The 25855-nt window shown below is 35.9% G+C and overlaps 1 protein-coding gene and 1 pseudogene across 1 annotated transcript in view; both read right to left on the reverse strand.

Annotated features, from left to right (window-relative positions):
* Window positions 1-25855, reverse strand: part of KCND2 (potassium voltage-gated channel subfamily D member 2) — a 486645-nt gene that overhangs the window by 416371 nt on the left and 44419 nt on the right. The window lies entirely within an intron of this gene.
* LOC103676666 lies at window positions 2282-3951 on the reverse strand (annotated as a pseudogene).

Raw genomic sequence — 25855 nt, forward strand, 5'->3', positions numbered from 1 at the left:
CCCCCCCCCCCTTAATATCTCCTGTAGGGCTGGTTTCATGGTTACGAAATTGGTCAATGACTGGCAATTCTGGAAGGTCTTTATTTCTCCATCAATTCTGAATGAGAGCCTTGCTGGATAAAGGATCCTTGGCTGCATGTTTTTCTCTGAAAGAGCTTTAAAAATGCCCCCCCAACCCTTTCTCTCATTCCAGGTCTGTGTAGACAGGTCTGACGTAATTCTGATAACTTTGCCTTGGTACGTGAGAAATTTCTTTGCCCTGGCCACTTTCAAGACTGTATCCTTGGATCTAATATTTGCGAATTGCACTATGACGTGACGTGGTGTAGGTTTGTTGTGGCTGAGCTTGGGAGGGGTCCTCTCTGCCTCTTAGACACGAATGTTTGTTTCCCTTGCTAGATTAGGGAAGTTTTCAGCTACAATTTGTTCAAATATCTCTTCCAGAAATAAAGAGACAAACAAAACACCAGACTCTTAAATACAGAGAACAAACAGGTGGTTGCCAGAAGAAAAGCAGGTGGGAGGACTGGTGAAATAGAAAAAGGGGCTTAAGAATACGCTTATCTTGATTGAACACTGAGTAATATATAGAATTGTTGAATCATTATGTTGGACACCTTAGACTAATATAACACTGTATGTTAATTATACACACATACATTCATACATACGTACATATAGATCTGTACACCCTCGTCAATCCCACCCCTGCCTCCACTTGGAGATTTTAACAAGTACCCTAGCTGATACTTATGCATTGGGTGTATCTCTACACTTTTTTCCCTCATCCTGCCTGCCATTGCCCATTAGTATGATTTATTGTTTCAGGAAAGTACTCAATTCAAGGAGAACTGGAATAACTATCTCTACATGAAGAAGGATTTTGTTGGCTTGATCAAAACTTAGAATCTAAATGGTTTGTGTAATTATCCACTTCTAACACTGATATTATTGCCACTAAGTATATCTCTATGTTGAGAAGCTATGAGAAAAAATAAATTTCTACATATATGGAATTGGCCTTCAAAGACAGAATGTATCAGGGCACTTGGAAAGAGTTCAATTTAAGCCATATACGACTGCGAGGAACAAACAGAAGGAGGTGGCACTTTCATCACGGAAGACAATATGGACAATTTAGGGGGCTCTCAAGTCCAGGAGATGATCATGGGAAAGCAGGGTGATTATTCACAGAATCATAGACTCTCAGATTTGAAAATGTCTACAGTCATTATTCAATATAGTTACCTAGCCTCTCCTCACATAAATTATATAATATTCTTAACAAGGGGTTTGATGACTTCTGATTGAATACTTCTCATGACAAATAAATGAGAAGGGGGGTTAAAAAAACAAAACAAAACAAACTGTAACTATATATATCCCACCTTAAACAATAGGGTAACCAAAAAATAACTAGGATGTAAAAAAAAAAAAAAATAACTAGGATGTATAGTTTTGAGTTTTTACATTGGGATATGTTTACTTCTTTGCAGTATTAGTTGTGATATTGCTTCTTTGTGCTTCCTTAAATTTGATTAAGTATTTGAGCCAAATAAAACAGAATAAAACTCATCATTAATATGAATGTAGTAATTAAATTGTGCTTCTAATGCAGTAACCTGAAGGAAGTATTACTATGAAATGTCAATCCTCTTAATACTGCTGCCAGTGAAGGGAAGAAAGAAAGAAATTAAAAAAAAAAAAAAGCCAAAGAAAAACCATAACTTGCTATCAGGGTCATTTATATGCCTCCTCTCTGGATTACTCTTTTTTTTTTTTTTAAAGGCTTAAAAAGGTATTTTAATAAGTTGATGCTGTGTTACTGCTCCATTTCTCAGAAAAACTCCAAAGATACCAGGGACAAATCAAACATGGTACACCAGTAAAAAAAAAATGCAGATCATAACTACGTAGGATAGGCAAGGGTAAGAGCTACTGTCCAACCTTCAGTACACAGGAACCTTGTTCCCAAGATTGTACTAGGCCTATCAAGAAAATCTGTGAACAGCAACATCATAGACACAAAAGCACCATTCCTGGGTTGTCCTTACCTGAGAAAAAAGTTGGAGGCAACTTAATTACTTTAAAGTACACTAAAATGAAAATCTCTAAGAGAAAGTGTCTTCCTTAGGACATGAAGGGGTATTATTATGGGATATAACAAAACCATATGTATGTTGTCTGTGACCCCTGTGGGCATTTGCCTGAATTCCCACCTGCGAGTGAATGGAACAATGGGGCTAAAGTCATGGGGGATGTTTGTTTTTGAGGTGTATGTGGTCTGGGGTTAGAGGGTATAAGAATGAGAAAGCAAATACAACAGGATGGACAAAGAACAGAATGATCAAGATTAATGGGGGCTCTAACTGGACCCATTTTGCCATAGTTCCTCCCCCACCCCACCCCATTCCAGGCCCTCAACAACCACATGAGACTTCAGGAATGCACCACACAGAATCAATTAGTTAAATGATATACCACACAGAACTGATTTGTTAAATATCTCCCTTCCCTTGCCCTCAGCCTCCAGCAAACTCCCTCAGAGTAGTACAGGCAAGGAAGACCTAACTATTGGGAAGAATCCCTAACACTTTCTCCAGGGCAGAATTCAGGCTAGTCCAAAAAGGTCCTTCTTTTAAGGGTTTTTGGGAAACCAGACATTGAAATTTCTGTTAGTACTGGAGACATTTGTTTGGAGCAAATTCAACTCTAGGAGCTGCAGGGTTGAACGCAGGAGGAGTTCCACCAATTGTCCCAATTCCTTCCATTGTAGCAGCTTGGTCAAAGCGTTCAGTTGGTGGTGGGATCAATCCCAAGGTTCCATCTGGCATCATGGTGACAGATCCTGGAGGAGCTGAGGTACCAGCTGGCACTGGAGTAGGGGACATGGCGCCTTTCTTGTTGATGCCCATAGCAGTCTCATAGCCAGTTGGCCCATCCGTATCTCCTGTTCTCTCACATCAGGGCATGTTTCCTTGAATCCTTCCTGCTGTCACTGCCTCATTTCTTCCTGTTCCCACCGCATCTCCTCCTCAAGGTGCCTGCGCTCCTCCTCCTGCCTGAGCTCCAGTTGCTTTCATTTGTGCACTTCTTGGTTGTGCACTTCTTCCATCCTCCGAAGTTCTTCTTGACGCCTCATCAGATCCTGTCTCATTAGCATGAGCTCCATCTCCAGCTTCTCACGAGCTTCCTTGATGTTGCGGTTCACTTGGTCCTGCTGCTGCTTCTCCATCTCAGTGAGCGCCTTCCAGCACGTGGCATACTCACACTCAAAGGAGCCAGGATGTGCGGAGCCGGGTGGCTGCTCATGGTGAAATTTCTGGTTCTTTATCACCAGCTTCTCTGGAGGTCCCTCTTCATCATCCAGCTGGTCCATGGGCTCCACAGTCACAGGCCGGGGAAACGTGGTTAGTGGGAAGGAGCCTTCCAGAGCTTTCCAAGCAGCTGGCTTTCCTGAGACTTCAGCAGTGCATTTTCCTGAGGGTCTTCCTTGATCATCCAGGAGGACTACAGACCTTTCCACCTGGCCAGACACCGAAAAGGCTTCCTCCGGCAGTTCGTTGGAAACACACCAAGGGACGTTTCAGACTGTAAGGGATGTGCTATGGCAGGCAAAGCGCACAGGCAGCTGCTTTCCACGGAGCAGCACGTTGTCCAGTTCTACTTCGGCCATCTCCCCTCGGGTTCGAGTTTCCAAGCAGATAAAACCAAAGCCCTTATCCTTCTGAATGAAGACTTCACGGCCATCCCGTATTTCTCAAGTTGTTTCCTCATCTCCTCCTCAGTGACGTCAGGAGGAAGATTGCCCACAAAGAGCTGGCTATGTTGGGTGAAGTTCTTCTCTCCTGGTTTCCTAAAATTCTTCAGGTCAATAGTCCAGCCTTCGTTTTGGCTGCTGGCTTGTTGTCCATTTGCAGGTATTGGTGGTGATGGTGCTGCTGCTGGTGCTGCTGGTGATGGTGCTGCTGGCACTGCTACTGCTGCTGCTGGTGCTGCTGCTGCTGCTGCTTCCTAGGAGTATGGTTTTGCTTCTCCAAAGGTTTTATTGCATTTTTGCACCCTTCTTCTAACTGTTCTCTCCTCAGAGTAACAGTGACACTATATGTCCTTTTGGAATACTTCTTGAAACCCAGTTCTACTCCCCCAGCCTTGACCTCCTCAGTGGAGGAGAAGTGTGACCTGACAGGGACTTAGCACAGTCCACCTCTGGTGCTTGTCACATCCACCTTGGAAAATAGATTCCTAAACCAAGACATTATCCTACTCTGGGGGAAAGAGTCAGGGTAACAGGAGAAGCTAGTTTTTCTTTATTTACTGAAGCACTGATTAAAATCTTATGCTTAAGTACTTACATACAAGAAGACTCATGGTATTTTACTATGTTGGGTCCTGGGGGTGATGCAAATAAATTATTTCTACTGGTGACCCAAGTACCTGTGCAAATTTTAAGATGAAGTGAGATACATACTCTTAGAGGGAAAGTGATCACAGTGGAATACCTTTACTCATTAGTTACAGGGCCTAGACACTTAGGGCAAATGCTAGAATATGGAAAATGCGGTTTTATCGAGTGTCATTGGATGGCCGGTTTGCTTGCTCTCAGAAGGTACTTTTTACTCCTGAAAATGCATCGTCCAAGTCAGGAACAATTACCACCTCTCTATAAGGACACATAAGTTACTACAGAAACATAGTTGACCTATGTTTCTTCAAAATGGCATCCATTCAAATACTTCAGAATTTCTATTTTGATGCTTGAATATATTATTCTTCAGGCTATCCTGCCATGCTATTTTACCTCTTTTGATGCTCATGTGATATGAAACCCCGTTTCTTCCAAACTTACTTAGGTTGATCCGTGTTCCTTTTAAACAGCTGTACATTGTAACAGAAAACAAAAAGAAGTCGCTTAAAATGCTAAAAAAAAGTATTATCTCAAGAACCTAGTTTTTCCCACCACTATACTGCAGGAGACAAAATTCTGATTATAACTCATTTACATAAACTAAAAATGATTATATTTACATGGCATTTTAAAATAAACATTTTTAAACCTACTAACAAGTTGTTAAGATCTGAAGTGCCAAAAGATGTTTTGGAAAGTATTTTGGAAAATGGCCCTGAGAGATTGTCTAGAAATGCATGAAGCGAAGTAGCAGTTTGGCAAAGATAACTTATTTTTATTAATGTGAATAGCTAATTCTACTGAATCCAGTATCATAGTTACTATGGATGGAAGTGGTTAGTTGAAATATCTGTGTTGATCAAAACAAAACAATAATTGTAATATAATCAGTTAAATTTCAGAGAGTCAATTTATGTAATCAGTGGACTATATTTTGGAAAAAAATAATATCTTGATTCTTCCCACACATTTTTTTCTTGTATTTTTCTTACCTTTCAAACCGTGCCATATGGCAAAGGTCCTAAAACGCTTTCTTGGAAACTGTCTGTTGGTTTCATTAAGATTTGGGTTGCTTTTCAACAAATGGGGCAGAATTTCTAAGAATCTGTCTATGTTTTATCATCCATTTCTGCTGGTGATTGACAGCAACCATCTGCAAGTGTAGAAAGAAACTAACCCTTAATGGGACCCAGCCAAGTAGTAAAGTCTTATTTGAATACAATTACATCAATTAATCTGTAGTTACAATCTCTTGTTTAGGAACAAATAATGTTTCATTTATTTCTTGCAATGAACCAATGAAAAAGTCACGGAATAAATTATGAATCTCCTTTCCAGATAACTTAATCCTGCTGAGCATCGGTTGTCTTAACACAACAGAATTAACACACACAAATGGCTCAAACAGAATTCTACCCAGGTCTCCCTTCCTCTAGCCCCATGCACTTCCAATGGACAGAGGATACTGTAGGGAATGCTTGTCATAAAGATTAATTCTAGAAGATACCAAAAACACTGAAGACTATTCACAGCAACTCGGGATGAGTGTATTGATTTACATAATTTAAAATAATATGTGAAGTAAAGTAATTTTGAATGTGTTAAATAACTGTCTCTATTATCTTGGCTAAGTTTTTGTTTGCTTACTTTCAAAAGATTGTCTAGTTTTCTTTTCACTTAATAAAATGATTTTATATGAACCTTTATATAAAATTTTCAACTATTTAGGCTCTAGAAACTAAAGTAGATCATTGATTAATCCCTTTTTTTTTTTTTTTTTTGTAAAAAGAAAGAGGAAGAGAGAAATTTTAAGCAACCAAGTAACACTGAGCTTTTATCATTTGTTTCTCTTTTGTACTAGTCTCCCTGTGGTCATCTAGAGCAGGTTTCTGTCCCAAGTTTTATGAAAGACTCCTTTAAAGGAAGCTCCAAACTGGGATGCCAGAGTATTAAACATTCAGCAAAGCATTTAAGAAAAGTACGGGATATAAAGACTTCAATAGCCATTCATTTATACTGGAAACACGACTTGATTAAATGAAAAGCTAACTGTATTTGGGTTTCTTACATTTAATAAAGAACCTTCCAACAAATGTCAGCCAGATCTACCTCCTTTTTTTACTTGACATAATTAGTACCTTCAATCCTGTTTCATAAATGTTCTCACTGATTTATAAGCACAAACAAAATATATGTGGCTTATTGCTTAACGTATTATATTTGACAATGCTAAATATAAGCTTTAATATGCCACAAAAGGAGCTGATCATCGGCTTCAAGTTAGGAGCATTTAAAAGATTATTCCATGAGTGGCTACTTGCATTTCTGTGGTATTTTAAGGAGGAACTATTTTATTACTGGTTTAATTTGATGGAAGATAAAGAGCTGCTTCTGATGTTCACGTGCTTACTTCACATTCTACTGATACCACTGCTGTAGATGTTGGAGATATATCAACTTAAATTCAATGGCACTGCAGGTGGAGGGGGGGCTAAAATGTCAAAAGTGACAGAAAGATCAGGTAAGATGAGCATACAGAAGAAGGTCTTCACAACATCCCTGCTTCCAACGAGGAGGTGATTAATGGGGTAAAAAAAATATGAAAGGAGAGCAGAAGGATGGGACATAAGTGAAATTTTAAAAAGAGAAACAAAAAGGTGTGTGTGTGTGGGGGGGGCTATGGCTACAGAGAAAGGGGTACGATTAAGGTATTTTGCAATCTTAGAACTGGGGCACCTGGCTGTCTCAGTCAGTAGAGCACATGACTCCTGATCTTGGGGATGTGAGTTCAAGCCCCACCACGTTGAGGGCAGAGTTTACTTAAAAACAACAACAACAACAACAACTTAGGGGTACCTGGGTGGTACAGTCAGTCGAATATCCAACTCCTGGAACTTAGAATTTTGCACTTAAATGTGCAGCCAACACATCAGGGTGACTTTTGGGAGTTCTTTGGATTCTTTCACTTACTTCAGAAGAGCTACAAGATAATTTATTATGGTGGTATTTTTCTTTTAACATGACATCTACTTATATGTTGCTTCAGAAGATAAATTATAAGAATAGTTATTCTGTTACACTCATTGTTAATTTCTTCAGTTACTTGTGGTGTTATGAAAGCTAAAACAAAGCAAAAACACTTACCTGATTATTTCTGCTAATATGATTTTTTTAAAAAAAGGCATTTTGCTGGCATTTAAGATTTTAATTATTTATTTGACAGAGAGAGACAGCCAGCGAGAGAGGGAACACAAGCAGGGGCAGTGGAAGAGGAAGAAGTAGGCTCCTAGCGGAGGAGCCTGATGCGGGGCTCGATCCCAGAACGCCAGGATCACGCCCTGAGCCGAAGGCAGATGCTTCACGACTGAGGCACCCAGGCGCCCCAGCAAAGTACCTTTCTAATCCCTTCCCTAACAACACACTTCTTTTCTTCCTTTCCTTTCCCTCTCCTTCCTTTCTCTCTGTCTCTCTCTCCCTTTCCCTCTTTCCCTCTTTCTTTCTTATGAAAAACACACTCAGGACCCTACGCCAAGGAAAAAATAATTTTGAAAACTACCAAAAGTTTAGAACCATTAAAAACAGAGCATTTCTTAAAGGATAGAAAAGAAAAGGGCCTTTACCTTGTTCCTTTTTCATTATAAGTTACAATCATAAAAAGACTAAATTTTTATAATTATAATAATATTAATTTGCCTAAATGTTTCTGTTTATTTCCACTAATAAAAGTGAGGAAGTTCAGTAAGACATATGATTAAAATTTAAATCTGGAAAAATGTTGTTTTCTTAAAGGCTTCATGCTATTCCTGGCTGTTAAACTCCAATAGTGTAAAAAGCTAAAACGCCGGAAAATGACACTTTGGAAATCTTAAAAAAATGATAAAGAACAAAAGTCACGGCATGCTATTTTTGTTTTTTAAAAGGTTATTATTATTATTTAATATTTTATTTATTTATTTGACAGAGAGAGACAGCCAGCAAGAGAGAGACAGCCAGCGAGAGAGGGAACACAGGCAGGGGGAGTGGGAGAGGAAGAAGCAGGCTCCCAGCGGAGGAGCCCAATGTAGGGCTCGATCCCAGGACTGGGATCAGGCCCTGAGCTGAAGGCAGACATCTAATGACTGAGCCACCCAGGCACCCCTGAAAGGTTACTTTCAACTTAATTTTCTTGTTATTTTTATCTTCAGATCAATTGAAGCCCCTTTCATTTCTCAGTTCAATTTCAGTTATATTTGTATGTAGATTTTACATAGTTAACAACATTGATACTTTATAATCTATTTTTAAAATCCTTTCTGAGGTGTTGAAAGCATCCTGCTTTATTTAGAAACAGTAGCATAAAAATAATGAAATACCCAAATATCTACATATATTAATTTCTCTGCACCTGCATGATTGTTCTATCATTTTTCACATTCTAAAATGGAACTCATCCATCACTTTGATATGAGCGCATGAGCACAGTTTTTTGTGCCTTTTGCTTATTTCATCAGCTTTGTGTTTGAGTTTGATAAAAAGAAAATGGTCTATATTGAAAATAGTAATGTTAACTAATGTTTACTGATTTTTTTTAATGTGCTAGGCACTTTTCTAAGTATTTAATATAAAGACTCATATTGTCCTTAAAACATCCATCTAGAGTAGGTATTTTACGATCCTAATTTGACAGAGGAAGAAACTGACATGTTAAAAAGTGGAAGCAACTTGCCCAAATTTCCCATATCTAGTGAATAGGGAGCTGGGTTCCAGGCCAGCCTTGTAGTTCTGGAGAGTGATCAATACACTCCCTCTATAGATCTTGTTTTATTTACAGCAAAACAAAAGGAAGGAACAAATGAAAAATACTCCTAAATGGTGAATATTAATACAGCATTCTACCTAATAATCTATAGATGTAAAATAAATTGTAGCATATGCTGCATTTAAAGTCATGAATAAACGATGTGGGGCCTGGACAAATTTGCAGTGTAATCAGCAAGCATTTTCCACGTTTTTCTAAAATCAGAAATTCATCAGACTCTCTAAAACTCCCAGTTGTGTGGATAAAAGCAGGAAGAACTTCTCCACTGCTTACACAGAGTCAGTTATTTGACATCTAGAGCCGCCAGTTTAAGGACAGTTTAGAAGATTTTTATCAAATCACAGCAAATGCCAAAGCTCAGAATATAGTTCATTCATTGTCAAAAAGGACTTGAGAAAGCTGGAGTGGTAGATCAGAAAAGACAAAATCACCAGAAAAAGATATGTGTCCTCATTTTATTTGCCAAAATTCCTCCATTTTCTATGGGGAAAAGCAAAAATGATCTCCTTTAAAATTCATTAAATTGTGTATTTTCACAAAAACAGCATCAGAATAAGCTCTTGGGAGATGTAACTTAATTTTGAAATGGCAAGGAAAATTCATATCAGGGTTCTGAATCAGAAAGTATGCATGGGTATAAATACGTAATAAGTTAGTTATATTTTCATTATCTTGTAGTTTCATCTTACCACATGATATTATTTTATTTCCATGACAGTAGATTACAGTAGCTGCCCATTAGCTAGGTTGAGGGGATTCATAACTGAATTAAGACAGGGCAAATAAGTAACCAATTGAACAATTTATAGTGAGATATTTTTATGGCATTTGCCAGATGACTTTAGCAAGATAAGGACATATGTTAAAAAGGACTGAAAGCTGAGTTTCACAAATATTTGATACAGACTTATTGATATATCATATATTAACTTATCATATAATTTATATAAAGAACATACCATTAAAACAAATTTGAATGTATATTTTTAGTTTATTTATTTTTATTTTTTTGAGAGAGAGCAAGGAAATGAGGGGCAGAGGGAGATAAAATCTTAAGCAGGCTCCATGCCCAGCACGGAGCTCAATGGGGGGCTTACTCTCACAACTCTGAGATCATACCTGAGCCAAAATCAAGAGTTGGAGGCTTAATCGACTGAGCCACCCAGGGGCCCCTTGAACGTATATTTAGACTCCTAATACTTGAGGGAAAATAAAGGCTGTAATATGCCTATGCTTCTCATACATAAGCTGAAAAAATTATTTTCCAAATTTGAAGCTAAGAACCAAAATGTGAAAATCAAAGATAAGCAACCTATAGATCAGAAATTTTCCCCATTTCTTGATAATATTTTCTTGCCTTTCTTTAGTGTTGAGATATATTTTATGTACTAATTCATTCACTTATTCATTCATTTATTAAAGATAAAATGTCTCCTCCTGAGACTGTAATTCAACATATCCATCTATTCATAGCACAACCTTAAGCATGCTTAGGTTGGAAAGAGACAATCCTGGTTTGAGTCCCCACTTTACTATTTACCAGCTATATGGCTGTTGCCAAATTACTTCATACCACCAAGTGCCTCACTTACAATGTGAGAATAATAGTATCTGTCCAATAGGGTGGTTCTAAAAATTAAATGAGATAAGACAGAGAGTGTAGCAAGTAAATATTCAATAAGCATTATCGAGTAAAAAATTAATAATGAATTTGACTATTTAGGAAGTCTTTCTATAACACTTCACAAAAGCTGTGTTGTATTCTGTGTAACTAAGCAATGGAAAATCCATCAGTAAAGATGGAACCATTGAAAGATGCCATCACCAAGACCAGCTGGGAATGTCATGATATTATATCATAAAATAGAAATAAAATACAAGGGCTGTAGCAGGTGGCCTAATTATAGGAAGTAACTGAGTGAAATTAAAATATATATCTTGGTAGTATGTGTGAGGTAGGTAGGTCTTAGCAGGTGTTCAGTGAGATGGGGGACAAGACCAAATCTGTGGAATTAGTGACACAGTTGCTGTGGCATGCTTTCAAACTCAACCAAAACAGAAAGGACTCAGCAGGAAGTTAATCAGATTATATAATAGATATTTTCACAAAGTTTTCTATACAACTCAAAAATAAATTTCAAAAATTTTCAAATGATCTGGGACAGTGTGTTTTTTTAAAAGCGGTTATGTTTATAACTTTCTAAAAGAATTCACCTTCTATAGAGAGTGATTATCTCCATACTTCTTTAAAATATTTGAGTTTGTGTATTTTTCCATTCTTTCATGCTGAAACAGGGTTGAGTAAATACAACAAAGGCTACAAAGGTGTCAAACAGTATATTATTTGCCTCATATTAGAATTTATTTCCTATAATTTTATTAATTTATAAATTTCTTTAGTTGCTGCAATTGGGATCGATTCTAGCAAACAAAATTTTGTCTATAGTCTTGAAGCGGTGAATCCTCCTATTTACAGTTTTAGGAGAGTAACTCTTGATGCAAGAGGAGAGATAGAATTCTAAATATTAACTAGTTTATAGAAGAAACATTTTAGATAAATATGGAGATAAAAACATTTACAAACACATTCTGAATTTAGTGCTCATTAAGGTTTTCTCCTAGAGCTGTGTCTGAAAACTCATGTTGGGACATCTGCATCTTAAAGGTTTAATGTAGCTCCTGTGTAATGCTACCTGAAAACTCTAAAGGCCTTTTATGCTAAGAGGTCACCATAAGTAAATATGCAAATTCACACCCTTAATTCTAGAATATAAACTGCCAGAAATTCTTAGACTACGCTTTCTTTACCTTTCTCTTTTTGAGCCTAAACTTAAGTAACTTAGTGAGCCTTGTAGACTCCATATTTTATGGCAATGTAGAAGATTTATTATCAAACAAGAGTAACATTTTCACATCTGAAAATAAATCCTTTTTTCTTCTTATTGTTGCACACAGTTATCATTAAATATTTTTTGATTAAGTATTTGGTTTTTTATCCTAGCTCCACCCTCTCAGCTGGACATTAATTTGGTAGGCTACACTTGTTTTGGTCAGCAGCATATACCCAACACATTAGTTCAGAAATTGGCATTCATTCATTCATTCATTCATCAATGTTTATTGAAGGCCTGTTACTCTGTAGGCATAGTTAGTAGTACAAGGTATAATCAGGGCAGGCCATGTCACTGCTTTCTTGCAGTTTACATTCTCGTGGGCAAGAGACAAGATAAACAAATAGGCTCTCTATACATATTTGCAAAACATGTGAAATAACAAATTGAATAAATATTGAACAAAAAAATAAATATTGAATCTCTATTCTGGTAGGATCTGATGACAATTATCTGAACAACTTCCTTAAAGAGGTCTAACTCTTCAGTTTGGAGACCAAATAAAATATACCTCCAAAAGTAGACTATCAATTATTTTTTATTTTACTTCCATATCTATAAATACACATGGATGCTTATGCACATGTATGTATATTGTTGTAATTCAACAATCACTTAAAGAAGTAGATTAATGCAACTATTATATGTAATCACTTTTCCTTTTGAATTTTTTGGAGTTAAGTCAGAAATTTCCACTTTTTCTTTCTTTGGTTTTTGTTTTTGTTTTGGCAAGATATCCATGATCAAAGTATAAAACAAATGTCATTTTTCTATTCTATGCTGACATAAAGTAATGAAACATTTATCACTGAATTACACTAAAAAGGTTACATTCGATTTATCAGAGTGCTCTGCTCAGGCAGCTCAAAGGAAGAGTAGGCCTCATCAGCACACCACTGTTCTGAGTCATCCTTCCCAATCAAGGGATTACAGCTTCAATGGATCAACTGACAGTCATATGTTTACTCAATATAAATATTTAACTTTATATACAAATGATAGTTTAATAATATATTAAGTTAAGAAAGTAGAACGTGCCCAGATATGCTTTCATTTGTAAGTTTTTATGTGAGCCCAACCACATGTTATTTATCAAACTGGTCTTTTTAGAGAAATCAATTTGTACAATTAAGAAAAACTTTGAAAGCCAGGGTTGCTAATTTCACTGGTAATTGAACTATTATTCTCGTGCCTTCTTGTTGATGTCAGCTTTCTTTTCCTACTGTGAGTACTACGATCCTTTATGATCAAAGGTCGACCACACATGGAAGCACATGTCAACACTATTGCCTTGATGTTTATCTACAAGCCGACAGCGTTATTTTCAAGTGGCCGATTTTACTTTGAAATACTAACAAGTTTTCTTCCGGGTCGTTATTTTAATCTATTCATTAAAGCCAAAATGCTGATAAATGACCTTGTTTCAGAACTGTTTTATATTTTATTACAAATCAGAAAATTACTTTTATAGTAATGGGTTGCTTTGGTAATATCTAGAATTTAGTTCAAAAATTTCAGTCTAATGACACTAGATAAAAAGCCATGTATTCATTGATCTAACACCAAAAAACCATCTAGGGGAAGAAATTATCTGTTACCACAAGACAAAGATATTGTATAGCTTGCGAATAATGCTACTGACTTTTACTCAACTCATAGAAAATATTAATAACTACTTAGCGAACAAAGAGAGGATGCCATCTTTTATTGTCACAGTGACCTAAGACCCAGGTAACAGGATACGAAAACTTTCTAAATGTTAGGTTACATTGGTGGCAAAAGTGAAATATATATTTCTTTCCTTAACTGGATAAATTGTCTGATAAGATGTCATAACATCTTATTTAAACTATGTAAGACTAAAATAACAATCTCAAGACAAAGAAATTATGTTACAATAATTAGAAATCCTTTTGTTTGCTTTATGAACTGTTTCCTTTAAAATACTCTAAACTTGAATATATGACATACATGTCAATGCTGTGTGTCAAAGAAACACAGACCAGGGAAGGGAGCTGGATTTTGTCCCTACCTCATGCGAGGCATTTAATTTCCCTGGGTCTCAGTTTCCACATCTGCAAAGTAAGGAATCTAGAAAAACTGAGTGTTGAATGTCCTTTAAGCCCATTAAATAAAGATAGCTTATATTTGACATAAAACATGATATGAACTAGACCATTATGTACTGCATTGATATTATTTTTTAATTTTATTGATTGATTGATTGATTGATTGTAAACTCTACCCCCAATGTAGGTCTTGAACTCAAGACCCCAAGATTAAGAGTTGCATGCTCTACCAACTGAGCCAGCCAGGTGCCACTATATCAATTTTGTTTTTTTAAAGTAATTTTTTCACTGCAATGCTGATTTATTTCACCAGAAATTACATTTTCTTTACTAACTAAAATTAAATAAAGGCAAAATGGATGTTTTAGACTGTTTCTCACACAAATTTATAATAAAACCTGAAGTTGGTTTTCAGAGAAGCAAAGATTCTTTGTCAAGTTATAATGTTGAAAAATGTAAGAATGACCAAATAAATAATATAGGGACAATTAATCTGAGCTATCAACCTTGATCATGAACTTCCTCCTCCCACTTCTAGTTCCCTTCCAGTAAATTGTTACTTTGCAGATATTCCAGATGGTTTATGATAGCTTCTGTTCAGGACCTTATAGAAACTTCGTGTAATGGATTAGGTTCCAAAACCTTTATACTGTGGATTAAAGCATTCCATCAGTCTTATTTTTTTTTGTTTTATTATCCAAATTGCCTTTTTCTACTTCTTAATCACTTACCCTAAACTTGTAGCTTCTTTCAGCTCAACAGATATTCTTAAAATGCTTCTTGTACTCATTTGTTCAAAATCAACTTGTCATTTATAGTTCTGAAAAAATATATCTCACAAAAAGCATATTTGGCATGCCAAAAATGAAAACATGAAACTCCACAACTGTTTGTGCTGCTTGCTATTTGTTTTTTGCTTTGTTTTAATTTTAGTCATTGATTTTTAATCATTAATTTTAGTCATTAATTTTTAGATAAGCAGTGTACACTTTATTAATTCTAGTATGTTTTCCATTTTTATTTATTTTTTATTCTTTTTTTAAATTTTTTAAAAAAGATTTTATTTATTTATTTGACAGAGAGAGACAGCCAGCGAGAGAGGGAACACAACCAGGGGGAGTGGGAGAGGAAGAAGCAGGCTCCCAGTGGAGGAGCCTGATGTGGGACTCAATCCCAGAACTCCAGGATCACGCCCTGAGCTGAAGGCAGACGCTTAAGGACTGAGCTACCCAGGTGCCCCTGCATTTTTAAAACATACATTTCAGTGACCACATCTACTTTACCTTATCTTACACATTATTTAACATGCTACTAGTAATTACCTTTCAGTAACACTGAAAATAATAGAAGACAAACAGCCAGCCATGGTTGTTAAAATGGAAGTACTGACTTCTAGAGATAAAAATTACTCTAATCTCCCCATTCCTCTTCAGCTGACGTCCTGGTCTCAATACCCAATAATCATCTTCCATTGACACAGACAGGTACTAACCAGTCCCAATTCAGTATACTTTCTATAAAAGTTCTGTATCTTTACCAAACACCCTTTATGCCTCCCTACAAAACATACATATTCAACGCATTTTTTTAGAAACCACAACAAACGTGCGCACACACACAACACACACGCGAACAGAGTTTAACAACTCCTTTTAGCACTAAAATAACCATGTGCTAATATGTTCAGCATCTCTTCTCTTCAGTCCATCTTGTTTTTTTTTTTTTGTTTTTTTTTTAAGATTATTTATTTCTTTCAGAGAGAGAGAGTGGGTGTCCAAGAGAGGGTGGATGAGAGGGGGAGGGGCAGAGGCAGAAGTGGAAGCAGACTCATCCTGAGCAGGGAGCCTGACATCACGCAGGGCTTGACTCCATGTGGGGCTCGATTCCAACACCCCAGGATCATGACCTGAGCCAAAGGCAGACACTTAACCTACTGAGCCACCCAGGGACACTGTCTATACCGTCTTATATGAAAAGAGCCACCCTTTAAAATCGTGTGCCCATGTCATTCTCCTGATTAAAATAATTGGCTTCTCTCAGTGTCTAACAAATAAGCAAACAAAATCCCCCAAAACCTTAAATTTCTAAGACACAACAAACCTTTTACCATCTGACACAGTCTACCTTTCTCAGCCTACATGACTTTCTTCTATGTGTGCAGCTCCCTGGCTGCCCAGAACTATCTTCGGCCTCCAATATACTTATCATTTAAAGCCTATAAATCTTTAAATTTATTCTCTCTACCTGTAATATCATTACCCACTTTTTATGGGCATTTTTGAGCAATTTCCTGCTCATATTTTCTCATTACTACAAATGTCACCTCTTCTGAGTTTCTGTAATGCACTTAAGGCATATTTTATGTATCTCAGCATCTCCTGAATGTTATATTTTGGGTACTCAATAAATGCTTATTGTGTAAATGATTAATAATGATAGGAATCGATGGGAACAGAAAGACATGCTAACTTTGGTTTCTTCTTTCAAAGACTTAATAATGAAGTATGGAAGAGCAAGTGTGTTGGACATAACTAGAACATTAGATGGCATATGTGAAGGGACTAGAAAGGAAAGTAAAAAACATGGAAAAAAAAAGTGTGCATGTGCATCTCTGCTAGGCACAAAGCGATGTACCTTCACATATGGAATCTCCATTTCTGAGATACTTTTTAATTTAAAGTGTAAACACATTATTATAGTTTTAATATTAGAATACAAACAATAAACAATACTTAAATATAAAATGTGGAGGACAATAAAATGCTCAATAAGCAAAGCTTATTAATATCACAAAAATAAAGACCTTAGATAAATTACGTTTAAAATCATTAATTTTTCTAACACATAAATACTCTAATGATGTAGACAAGAAAACCATAGATAGATATACAACTATGTAATAATTATCTAAGTGTTTGTCCTAATAATCGCATAAGTGCAAATTAAACAATAAACTACTGTTTTTGAATGCAGTCAGTCTGCACTTACCACACAATACTCTGATTGTTAGTATACTTCTGAAGTATTCCCTGCTAAATTAAAATAGTGGAAGGCTGGACTGTGGTCTTTAATGATGCATCCATGTGCCTACCTAGCAAAATCTACAAACATCTGTTGAATGAATTTACTAATGAATGCATGAATATGTGAATGGAAAGGATAGCACTGAAAGCTAGGAAGGTGTCCTGGATTGAGTATATTTTGGACAATGCATTTTGGACATGGATTCCAAGTATAGCAACATAGACTCACTGAACAATTCTTCATTCATTCATCAAGTATTTCGTTGTAGGTTCCAAACATCTCCACAGATAACTTTAGCCTTAGTATATTGAAAAATGAACTCCTCTTCTTCAACAAAACTACTGTTCTTGCTTTCTTTGTCTTATCCTACTCTGAATCTATCAACCAGGTTAGACACTGATCACCTTCCTTCCACCAACTCGCATTTTCCATCAGTCACTCTATCCCTTCGTGTCTACTTTCTAAACGTGGTGTCTTTCTCCTTTACTACATCTTCATTCTCATTTTCTTCCTTTTAGGCCATTACAATAAACTCTTAATTGGCTTTTCTGCTTTCAATTTCAAACCACTTCAATCAATTTTCCAAAGTGCAGCCACATTGTTACTTCTTGACTTGAAATTCTTTAGCCAGTCCCTGTCTTTGACAGGATAAAGTAAAAGTCCTTTTGTAGAGCAAGAGGTATTTCCTTAATTTGCTGCGCATGTGGCTTTGCACTGGCTGCATGATAGATAAGTTTACACACACTGAACCACAGAGACATACCAAATTCTCACATTTACAGGTTTTGCATCTGTTAGTCCTTGGACACTTTCCAATCTTGAACAATGAGCAGTGCCATATTCATTCTATCAGACCATACTAAAATGACCCTTCCTTTGTGAATGTTTCCTTAATTCCCCCCTGCAGATAGGATCACTCTTTCCTTTGTAACACCCCTGTACCACTATGTAATTCATTATTACTGTTAGATGTCAGTCACCTACCAAGTTGTGTCTATCTCTAGTGCCTGGAACATATTCAGTTCTAAAATTACTCATTGTTTATTATTATTTAAGTGGTACCAACTGACAAAGGAGCTCAAAGTGGAACAGAACCGCTCAGACAGACTGACTGACTCAAGAACTTCTAATTTCGGTATATTTCTTGTTAATTTAAAATATGATTTTCTTACTTCTGTATTTTCATGGCCTAAACTAATAAATGTACTTTAATATTTAATGCTGTGATATTGTGATTTATAAAAAAAAAATGTATATTTGATCATTCAGATAACCAAAATATATTTCTCATATATATTTGGTCTTTGTTTATGGTTCCTGGCTCAGCACTACCAAAACCCTAGGAATTTCCCAAGTGTTGAGAATAATAAAGTTATTTTTTGCTATGTTAATGAGGTGACTGTTAGAAATCACCCGAGGATTGAGGCTGGTTGCCAGGAGAATTAGAGGACTGAAACATTCAGTTCCACCCCACTCCCCACCCTTGATCTCCAGGGAGGGAACAGGTGCTGGAGACTGAGTTCAACCACTAGTGGTCAATGATTTAATCAACCATTCCTTTATATTGAAGCCTCCATAAAACAAAACAAAACAAAATGAAAGGAAGGGGCTCAGAGAGCTTCTGGGTTGGTGAACACATGGAGATATGGGGGGTGTGGCATGCCAGGAGAGGGCATGACTGCCCTGTACCCTTTCCACAGACCCTGCCCTATGCATTTCTTCCACTTCTCTGTTCATGAGTTATTCACTTTTATAATAAACCAATGATCTAGTAAGTAAAATATTTCTCTAAATTCTGTGAGCCTCTCTAGCAAGTCAATCAAACCTAAGGAGGGGATCATGGAAACCTCTGATTTTTAGCCAGTCAGAATTACAGGTGACAACCAAAGCTTGCAACTGACATCTAAAGTGGCGAGGGTGAGGGGGTTGTGGTGGAGGGTGGAGGTGATGGGGGGAGTATACTTGCAGGACTAAATCCTTAACCTGTGGACAGTGTCAAAATCCAGTTGAACTGTAGGACACCTAGTTGGTCTGGGGTATTTCTTATTGTGTGTGTAGTGAAATCCCCTCTCTCCACACCTTGGCGCTGGTATTGATGGGTGTCAGGACCCTTTAAATGCTAACCAACTAATATCTGTATGCTAAGAAAATATTTCATGGCTTAAAACATAGTATGAAATAATTAGCATATGTAGATAAGCATAATATTGATTATATGACTACTACTACATTAAATGGAGAGCAAAAATGTTTCTATAGTAAGACGTCACAGAACAGAGATATAATTATGTTAAATCTTGTCTCTAGTTTCTTGAAATATATAAAATATTGACTTGACAATATAGTTATGTAAAGGATATTTTTTAAATGATTCCAGAATGATTTGGACACAATTTTTCTTTCTATATATCTTAATGCAGGATGGAGATACAAAAACATGGCACATTCTAGGCAAATTAACTATAGTATTATTTATTGTGACCTACCTTTAGAAGCGAGAAAGAATTTGCTTCTATATTCCATTTTCCTTCTATTTCACAGCTAGCATTTTGATAAGCTTATCTACCTTACGAAGAAATTTAAAAGCCCAGAACCTATGCCTGATGTTAATAAGAAAGTCTATTGTAATATATGAAATACATGGAATAGGGTAGTGAATGTAAGGTCCGTGTTCTTTTTTTGGCTTAGATTTTTGTTTAAGAAAAGTGTAATTTGGTACAGTATATTACTATTCTTCAATTTATCCTTTACAAATAAAAATAGCTCTACAGCTATTCCCTTGTTACTTCATGGCAATTTTGGAGGAATGCCTGAGATTATATTTAGAGCCCTGTAAGAAATAAGAAACACACACACACACACATACACACACACACACACACACACACACAACGAAGAGCAAATTTAGGGTTCATTCAGGAAGAAAGGTATTAGAATCGTCTCTAATAATGAAGCTAATGGAAGGGAATCCCAGCTCAGAAAATATAAGACTAAATGCTCTAATGCTTCCACGCAATAATGCTATAAGGAAGGAGAGGGTGAAAAATAGTAGGTGAAAGGCAAAGTATGCTAATCTATTGAACACTGATGATAATGATAGCATAAAATTGTCTTAAATTACAGGTGAATAATTTAACATGTAAATAATATTTACAAAATTTGAAGTCAACCCTATGTTGACATAGGGTTAGCTTAGTTTCTAGACTGCTATGAGATATATTAATGATTCTCCGTTTCTTTATTTATAAATGTTTATGGTATTGTCTCAGAGAGCAATACAAATTTGTTGAAAGCCATCTTTTTGAATTTGGTATGCTAGCATTATCTATGAATTTTATTTGTTTAGACTGACAAAACGTGTTTCCTTGTTTTTCGTGATATAAGGCCTAGAAGAGAGTCTTCAAGTGCTAAAATTGTTGCATATGCCACTGAAGGAAGAACTTTCTCATGAGCTTTTGTTTGGTTCCCAATCTATGGATTTAGATCACCAGGGAGTTATTTCAAGGGAATTTCAAAGCCATGTGAGCTTGTAAGCATTACCATTAGAGCAAAGAGATATGTTGCATACACACGTTAAGAGTTGTGCTGATGTTATGATTAAATGTAAAGTATTATAAAAGTATTAATTAATTCAGCAGTTTCTGTCATTATGAATAACCTTAATCAACACAGAATTCATCTCATATATGGAATCAGTAAAAGTGACTGATACTATTTCTGAAAAAGATGAGGACTCTGATCTAGATGTAACAATAAGATTGGATTTTACATTTCATCATTCCTTGACTCGCCTTCCTATGGCATCACTGTGTAATTTGTACGGTTACACTTTCCTATCTTTAGGCAACTCAACACATACTCTGAGCTCTTAGGTTCACTTGTTTTAATTGTGTTTTTTCTTGTATGTTCTAATTCGAGTACTGATGCTAATTTTAGAGGTGAGAACTTAAATCATTCGTATTTTCTAGGTCTCGACAATAATGTAGGAAAATTGGACCAAGACTTTCTCTAAAGTTCTTTCCAAATCTAACATTCCATAACTCTCTTACACCTTAGAGTACACGGTGGTGAATACACAGCAGGTGCTTAATGAATGCTTGTTTAATTAATATGGCATAGCTTTTACTACTTTATATATCTAGGCTTACTGCAGGAATATTGTGTTTCTTAAAGTTTTTCACAAAACTAATGGCTGGAACATCTCAGAACTCTCTGCAACTGATTGATTTGAAATCATTGGGTTTATATTCTTCCCATAAAACTGCAGGTTTTTACAGCTTTATAGACAATAATGAGTACACTTAATTACATATGCACAGTAGCAATAATCTCCAAAGACAATTTAATTTCTGAAGCCATGTACTGTAATCTCAGCCAAATCACAGATTCACACAAATCAAACTGGGATGAAGTTTAAGAATGAAAGCCAATCTGTCTCACTAAACCTTTCTTTAAATCTTTGGTAACTTGTAACTTGTAACTCATATTAGGACCAACATGGGTATTTTTAATTAGAGTGAGATGTTCTCAGTAAAAGATGCATAATTCACACTATGCCCAGCTGAATTCAGAAAGCACAGCATAGCTTTTTGGGAGAAGAAAGTAATTATAAGAAAGGACACAAACTTGCTCAGTATTAGATAGGTATGACACAAACACATTGTAGTTGAAATATCTTAAAAGTTAATGAAATATTAATATAAAATTATCTAATTTAAAATCAATGCATCATTTAAAGGATTTGATGCCCTGTTGTGATGGCTTTATTTTTCTGAGAACATTTGCCTTTCTGCATAAAACAGATTGATATAAAGTATTCCTAATAGTTTCTTAAAGAAGTTTGAGATCTATTTCTGTTCAATAAAGCACTGAATTTTATAAGGGACTTACAAAATGATCTGCAATTAATATGTAATAATTGATTTTTAAAAATCCTAAACATCAAGTACAATAATTCAGTACAATAAAAAGCTATATACTATTTCTTTGTCAAATGAAAAGCTTTATCCTTTTTTTTTTTTTTTTTTTTCTGGTAGGAACACAACATGAGAGCTTTTTTTTTTTTTTTTTTTTCTGGTAGGAACACAACATGAGAGCTACCATCTTAAAATTTTGAGTGTACATTACAATATTGTTAACTTCAGGCATTATGTGGTAAAGCAGATCTCTAGAAATTACTTATCTTGTATCACTGAAACGTCATCATTTTAATGTTTGGTTTGGTTAGTAACCAGAATAAGTAGCCAGTATGTCAACATGATTTAAAAATATCCCGTTAAATAGAAATCTGAAAGTTACATTAATGACATGACTGTAGCTTAATAAAGCCACTGGAAGAAAAAGAAAATCTTTGTACCAAACTTCAATATGTAGAAAACAGGAACTCTATACAAGTGCGATGTTGAAAGCTTCAAAAGTCTAGGAGAAGTAAGTTGTTTCAAAAATGAGTTTTGATTTAAATGTAAGCTCGAGGTAGTTATGAAAAACATTAGGGGAAATTGGAAAGACCTTGTTAAAATAATTGAGCTTACAGAAGCAGTGATAAGAATGCAAATCTGAAAATTGCCTCTGCATCACATAGCTAGCTAAATAATCCTAGAAGTGGAATCATTTTTCTTTCTCTCAAAGCAAAATTGGAATTTTAATAGGTGCAAAGAAAAGTGGTATGGAAACCAGAAGCACCTGGATTCCCATCTCTTGTGAGACACACTAAGGCAGATGAAAAAAAATATGGCTTTATCTTTTAAATTTCTCAAGCTGGAGATACTTTTAGCTTACTTTAATAATGTATTATGACTTTACAACTATGGATATATTTAAATTTTTGGAATAAACAAATGATATTTCTAACTTTTCCCCCTTGGAACTACATAAACTGATTGTTGATGTATTTATGCACGTTTTAAAAATTCTTTCCTTCTTTGTGTTCCAAGATGTGCCTACTCCTTTCAGATATCTGGAATTTTGGCGCACCTACAAAAACTCCACTTCGGCAATGTTACCTAATGATTTAATCATGTTCACTTTTCATCAGTTGGCAATGGGTAAATTTCTTAGGGTGATGCTGACCAATTGATAGGACAGCCTGGTTCGCCAACTGTAACTGTGGCAGCAATGGAAGAAGTAACACAACAGTATCAGTAAGGCTGTGTGATATCTGCTAGGTTTCTTTGAATTTAAGAAAGCTAATAAGAGCATTAAGTATTGTTGATAGAAGCTAGGTGACAGTGCTTAAGAGAAATAAACACAGAGAGTAGTTGATCAGAAAAACTGGATAGGTTCATGTCATCAAGGACACATGTATCATGCATGAAGAAGTAAAAGACTACTAACCTCAGAGGGTTCAAGTAGGGGTCAGAATTCTGTACAGTTCTAGAAAAAATTGTGTTGCTATTATTTTTCCCAAACTGTTCTAGGAGAGGATATTAGCAGATTCTGTGGTGTATACTTGGTCTGCCCCACTTCCTGTCATGAACCTGCTCAGAACTGGGTGAGTGCCAAGCATTCTCTTCTGGTTAATACTTTGTCAGTTAACTGCTGCTGAGATCTGTTCACACCCTAATGCACTTTCTTGACTCTTTATCAAGTAGTCTGATGACTTCTCTAGTTGACTTTCTTTAGCCCATTACTATTGATTTGGCAGTCCTAAATCTTATTAATTTTCCAGGTCTTGTTGAACCCATCCTAATTTCCAATATGTTGAGGAAAGCTGTCAAAATCACACTAAATATGGTAAAATCCCAACATTTGCTAATCTGCATCCCTCCAGAACTCAACATCAATATGTACGGTCTAGCAAACACTACTACTACAGTTCCCCTAAGGGAAAACACACACACCCACACACCTCACCACCTCCCAGACACATATAAAATTTTTAAACATGACGTTAATTCACATAGTTCATTTTCTCCAACTATGAACAATCAAAAGTTCATATTCACTATGCTCACTTCTCAGTAATGGATTGCTAGGTAATTCTGTCCAAATAGTAAAGTAACAATGTCTTGAGCTCTGTCTCACTTTTTGCAATACCACTGAAACTACTTCTTATAACATCAAAAGCCAAAAGTAGATCAAAATCGTTGCCACTGTAGTGACGTGCAATGATGTAGCATCAAGAGAAAGCAAACTTATCTTGTGTTTCATTTATAAAACTGTAATTGTCTTGATAACTTCTCTTTCTCCTAGTGGTTTTTTACTTTTAGGGAAAGGAGTTTTACCTAAGAATATGTATCAACATTATCTGCCACCATATTCTTTTTTCTTAGATATGAAAACCCAAACAAAGGTATCTAAGTTACAATTCTGAAAATCTTTTTCTCCCAGTTAATTCGGGAAAGAGTATCGTGAAATTCATTGTTCGCAGGGATCCCAATAAAATGAGGTTGTTTTAACTATAACTCTTCACCAGTATTTGCTATTTCTTAGTCAGCTACAAATTAGGATAGACTATTGGTAGTTATAAATCCACTTGATAGTAGTGAAAAACTTAAAGAAGATGTAATAATTCTTACAGTCTCTGGAGAATAAAAAAAATAGTTATGATTGATAAATCCATTTGTTTTCCAGTTGCATACTACATCAGAGGTAAGAATTACAAACCTATGGCTATACCTCCCAAATTGTGGGGTCTTGCATAGTCCACATGTTACTTATGATAATGAAACCTAAGAATTACTATCTTGAAAGAAAGTCGAGGTTTTATTCATTCATTCTTTGAATGACTACTGAAACATCATTTTTAGGCATTCACTTATGAGATCATTTGACTTGGAAATTCACCTAAAATATTTTTGTTTAAATTTGTCTTTTACCTCAAATACCTAATAGGGCACCAATTATCTAATTTTTAAGGTGAATATAGATATAATTTTAAATTTTACTTAATATACCTAACAAGGTAATTTATATGAACATATAAGGGGAAGGGGGAATTATAAATATTATGCTAAATATAGTCACTGCCATTTAAAATATTAAAATTATATCTTTTTTTTTTAAAGATTTTATTTATTTATTTGACAGACATAGAGACAGCCAGCGAGAGAGGGAACACAAGCAGGGGAGTGGGAGAGGAAGAAGCAGGCTCATAGCAGAGGAGCCTGATGTGGGGCTCAATCCCATAACGCGGGGATCACACCCTGAGCCGAAGGCAGACGCTTAACCGCTATGCCACCCAGGCACCCCTAAAATTATATCTTATTATTGGATCTTCACAACTAGAAATACTTCTAGAGTTAAATACAACATGTGTAAAAAATATATAACATAAATACAAAAGCCATTGGTTCAATAGAAACTAAACATTTATGAGATGCCAAAGATCCGTGGTTTATTGCACACATTTTCCTTTAAAGATCCGTGTACTCTAAAATGTATACCATCCTTGGGGCGCCTGGGTGGCACAGCGGTTAAGCGCCTGCCTTCGGCTCAGGGCGTGATCCCGGCGTTAGGGGATCGAGCCCCACATCAGGCTCCTCTGCTATGAGCCTGCTTCTTCCTCTCCCACTCCCCCTGCTTGTGTTCCCTCTCTCGCTGGCTGTCTCTATCTCTGTTGAATAAATAAATAAACAAAATCTTAAAAAAAAATAAAATAAAATAAAAATAAAATGTATACCATCCTTGTATTTTTGTTATCTGCTTACTCCCAAGTTGTAGTTAA

The sequence above is a fragment of the Ursus maritimus genome, unplaced genomic scaffold (genome assembly GCF_017311325.1).
Source record: "Ursus maritimus isolate PB19 unplaced genomic scaffold, ASM1731132v1 scaffold_3, whole genome shotgun sequence".
NCBI classification, from domain to species: domain Eukaryota; kingdom Metazoa; phylum Chordata; class Mammalia; order Carnivora; family Ursidae; genus Ursus; species Ursus maritimus.